General features: G+C 35.2%; 1 protein-coding gene across 1 annotated transcript in view; it reads right to left on the bottom strand.

Annotated features, from left to right (window-relative positions):
* PGM2L1 (phosphoglucomutase 2 like 1) overlaps positions 1 to 4193 on the bottom strand; it is a 67666-nt gene that overhangs the window by 62294 nt on the left and 1179 nt on the right. The gene's annotated exons all lie outside the window — the stretch shown is intronic.

The following is a 4193-nucleotide window of genomic DNA, read 5'->3' as shown; positions in this document are numbered from 1 at the left end:
TTAGCTGAATCTAAGGTTGTGGCGATTTACTCTTTGTTTTCTTCTAAGAGTTTTATAGTTCTAACTCTTCCATTTAGGGCCTTGATCCTTTTCAAGTTAATTTTATGATATGAAGAAGGGATCTAACCTTATTTATCTGCATGTGACTATCCAGTTGTCCCAGCACCACTTGTTAAAAAGACTATTCTTTCCCTATAGGATGGTCTTGGTATTCTTGTTGAAATTAGTTGACTATAGACACATGGGTTTATTTCTGGACTCTCAATTCTATTCCATTGATCTATATGTCTATCCTTGTACTAGTACCACAGTGCCTAGATTATTATTACTTTATAATAAATTTTGGAAACAGGAAGTATGACTCCTCTTTTATTCTTCTTCAAGACTGTTTTCACTATTCTAAGTCTCTTATAATTCCATATACTTTTACAGGCAGCTCATCAGTTTATACAAAGAAGCCGGCTGGAATTCTGAGCTTGATTGCACTGAATCTATAGATTAGATTGGGGAGTATCATCATTTTAACAATGTAAGTCTTCTAATCCTTGAACATGGAATACTTTTCCAACTATAGATCTCCTTTAATATCTTCCAACAGTGTTTTGTGGTTTACAGAGTATAAGTTTTACACTTCTTTTGTTAAATTTATTCTTAAGTATTTTTATGCTATTATAAATTGAATTATTTTATTAATTTCACTTTTAGATAATTCACTTCATGCATATAGACATACCATTGGTTTTTGTAGTTTTCTTGTGATACATTTTTCTGGTTTTGGTATCAAAATAATATTGGCCTCATAAAATGAGTTGAGAAGTGCTTCATCCCCTTCTAATTTTTGGAAGAGTTTGTGAAGAATTGGCATTAGTTCTTTGTTAAATTTTTAATAGAATTCATTAGTAAAGCCATGTGAATCTGGGCTTTGTGAGTAGTTTTTTGATTATTAATTCAATTTCTTTACTTGTTATAGGTCTATTCATTTGTCTATTTCTTCTTGAGTCAATTTTAGTAGTTTGTGTCTTTGTAAGAATTTGTCCATTTCATCAAGGTTATCTAATTTGTTAGCATACAGTTGTTTACAATATTCCTTTATAATCCTTTTTCTTTCTATAAAGTTGGTGGTAATGTTCCCTCTTTCATTTTCTGATTCTAGTAATTTGAGGGTTTTTTTTTCCTTTTCTTTTTTGGTCAGTCTAGCTAAAAGTTTGTCAATTTGGTTGCTCTTTTCAAAGAATGAACTTTTTGTTTCATTAATTTTCTCTATTGCTTTTCTTTATTTCATTCATTTCTACTCTAATTTTTATTATTTCTCTTTTATCAGTTTTCTAATTCCCTTTTAATCAGAATCTAATTACTAAACTGGGCTTTGGGTTTTGTGTGTGTGCATGTACTCCAATAAAACTTTATTTACAAAAGCAGGAGACAGGCCACAGTTTGCCCATTACTGATCCAGAGTAATTGTTCCCAATCTTGGATGCACATTTTAAGGAAATGACCCCTGGGCTTCACCTTCTGAGATTCTAATTTATCTGATCTGGATTGGAGCATCATAATAAGTGTTTTTTGCTTATTCTTTTTTTAAAGCTCTCCTAGGTGTTTCCAGTGTATAGCCAAGACTGAGAGCTACCTCTTCAGAGCAAGGATCTGAGCTTTGGGGAGTTTTTGGTTTTTTTGGTTTAAAAGAACAGAAATTTATTATCTCAGAGTTTGGAGGCCAAAAGTCCAAGTTGAAGTATCAGTAGGGCTATTTTGAAGGCTGAAGGGGAGATTCCTTTCTTGCCACTTTCAGCTTCTGGTGGCTCTAAGTGTTCTATAGCTTGTGGCTGCGTAACTCCAATCTCTGGTTCTGTGTCCACATGGCCTTCTCCTCTTCCAGCTCAGGAAAAGCAAAATGGGAGAGATGTATAGGCCAAAGTATGTGGGGATGGGATGGCATGGAGCTTACATACCCTCTCAGGGTGTGTCACCCTTCTAGTTCCTGGATGTGTTCACCAACCTAGAAGCTCTACCTTTGAAGGTTTAATTTCAGTTATTGTACCTTTTTCTTCTAGAATTATTTTAGATCTTTTGTCAATTTTCTATAGCACTTTTCATGGCTCCCTATTCTCTATACAGATCTTTAAACATCTCTTTTGTTCTTTATAGTCAGCATAGTTGTTCAATATCTGAAATTTTTGTGGACCTGTTTCTGTTGTCTGTTGTTTTGCTAGTTCTTTCTTTGTGAGCCTTGTGTTTGTGTGTGCACTGGATATTATATTTGACAAATTATTTGTGGGAATAAATGTAGATTTGTAATAAACGTAGTTTCTTTAGAGAGGACTTGCATTTGCTTCTGCCAAGTGCCTGGGAGTTCAACTACTTTAAGGCGTGAAATGCTCTTTTGATCCTATTTAGGCCGTAATTCCATGTAAAATATTTCTCTTCTAGTTTATCCTCACTCTGTGTGTGAGGTCCCAACATATTACAAGAAGTTTCTTCCATTAGACTCTCAATTTTTTGCAGGCCTTTGGCTTTGTTTTCTGTCTTTCTAGAACACAGGGGGTTTAAAATTAAGGTTCAGAATTTTCAGGATTGGCAAATGCTTTCAGGTCAAAAGCCACATTTTCCCTAGTCACCTCTCTAGCATGACATTTTCCTTTCATTTTGGTTTAGTAATTTCTTACAGGCTTCTCAACTTTCTTCTGTGATTTAAAAGAAAGTTAAAAAAATTATCAAATTTCTTGTTTAGTTGGAGCAGGAAAGTTAATACACATAACCTAGTTTGTCAATTTGGGAAACATTGTATTATTTTGATAATCATCTTATTTCAGTAAAATATTACATTAAGTTGATCTACCATGCTATTTATTTAAAATGATTCTCATTTTGTAGGCCTCTTAGCTTGTCTCCATTTTTTTCTTTAATACCTAACAATAACAATGAACATTTTTGTACATAAAGCTGTTTTTCTACATTATTCCATGCATTTAACTTCTTGAGAGTACAATTACTGGTCAATATACTAGAAATGCTTAGGACATTTGATTTCCAAAGGCTTGAACTAATTTCTTATGAATAAAATGCATGGTCATAATCATTTAGGCATCATTGTAATATTAATGTATTTTAAAACCAAGTCCAATAAACTAGTCCTTGGTCACCTGAGTAAATAGTTCTCAGGCAAAAGATCTACCTTTATCAGTTTTCTTAAAAAATATTAACCCTTTTACATAATTATTAAGTTCAACTTAATGCAGCCAATACTTGCGTGCCTATAGTGTACAGGCACCCTTCTAGGTGGTATATAGCTTCAGTGGTAAATGATATAGATCCCGGTCCATGCTCTTATGAAACCTAAGGTGGGGAGCTACAATATTGGGATTTATAAGAAATATATATTTGGTCATTCAGATGACCTAAATATTTCTCATGATATATAAGTAGTCTTCCACAGTTCCTGGAAGAGAGCTTTTAAAACCCTTGGAATTTCCTAAGTAATGAATGCCACAAAGGTGTCCTTTGTTATGTTAATGAGATAACTTTTGGACTGCACCTAAGTATGGGGCTGGTTGCCCTGGGAATCAACTGGTGATCAGGAGGTTGGAACTGCCTGACCTTTGAGGAACTGAGAGAGGCTAGAGGTTATTATCAATCGCCCATGGTCAATGAGTTAATCAATCTTACCTATGTAATGAACCCTCTATAAAAACTCAAAAGGACTGCTTAGAGAGCCTCCTGGTTGGTAAACACATGGAGATTCCAGAAGAATGGTGTACCTGTAGAGAGCATGGAAGCTCCTTGCCTCTTCCCAAATACCTTGCCCTATGCATCTCTTCCATCTGGCTGCTCTTGAGTTATATATATCCTTTTACAATAAACCTGTGAGCTAGTAAATAACATTTCTCTGAATTCTATCAGCTGTTCTGGTATAATAATCAAACCCAGGGATGGGGTTTTGGAAACCTCTGATTTGTAGCCCAAATCAGAAGCCCAGACAGCAATCTGGACTTGTGACTGGCATCTGAAAGGGAGGGTGCTGTCTTGTAGAACTGAACCCTTAATCTGTGGAATCTGATGCTATCTCCAGGTTGATAGTGTCAGGATTGAGTTGAATTCTTGGACACCCTGTTTGTGTCTGAGAATTGCTTGGTATTGTGTAGGGGGAAGGCGCCTAACTACACACACACACACACACACACACACACACACACACA

The sequence above is a fragment of the Pteropus vampyrus genome, unplaced genomic scaffold (genome assembly GCF_000151845.1).
Source record: "Pteropus vampyrus isolate Shadow unplaced genomic scaffold, Pvam_2.0 Scaffold311, whole genome shotgun sequence".
Taxonomy (NCBI): domain Eukaryota; kingdom Metazoa; phylum Chordata; class Mammalia; order Chiroptera; family Pteropodidae; genus Pteropus; species Pteropus vampyrus.
Note: the sequence above shows the minus strand (reverse complement) of the source record. Positions and strands in the feature narration are given on the sequence as shown.